General features: G+C 57.7%; 1 protein-coding gene across 1 annotated transcript in view; it reads right to left on the bottom strand.

Moving 5' to 3' along the window:
• The window catches only part of CAPZB (capping actin protein of muscle Z-line beta subunit), a 38,381-nt gene that overhangs the window by 4,831 nt on the left and 33,195 nt on the right, over positions 1-355 (bottom strand). The window lies entirely within an intron of this gene.

A 355-nucleotide genomic window follows, 5' to 3' on the forward strand; every position in this document is an offset into this window, starting at 1 on the left:
GAAGGAGGTATCGGGTTCTATGCAGGCGGCACAGGTGCGCCGTTCTCCCAGCCAATGTACCGGACGGTGAGCCCGCACCACGCCCGGCAAACATCTGCACATTACAGGGATGTAAGAGGGGTGGAGGATGCGCTGTCCTCAGATCACACCGCGCCGCGCACAGGGGACTGCGCGCACACTGCACGTGTACAGGCATGGGATGTGCACCCCCCTCCCCCCCCAATCAGGGAGGGATCTTCTGAAGAGGACATTGTTGTCCAGGAGGAATCCAAATCAAGAACATCATTATATGTCTATCTTTATCTCTAGGGCCCCATCCCTCCAGCTGCGCTGTAACAAATCCCACCTTGCCTGT

Source organism: Nanorana parkeri, unplaced genomic scaffold (genome assembly GCF_000935625.1).
Source record: "Nanorana parkeri isolate BGI_ZX_2015 unplaced genomic scaffold, ASM93562v1 scaffold2733, whole genome shotgun sequence".
Classification (NCBI taxonomy): Eukaryota; Metazoa; Chordata; class Amphibia; order Anura; family Dicroglossidae; genus Nanorana; species Nanorana parkeri.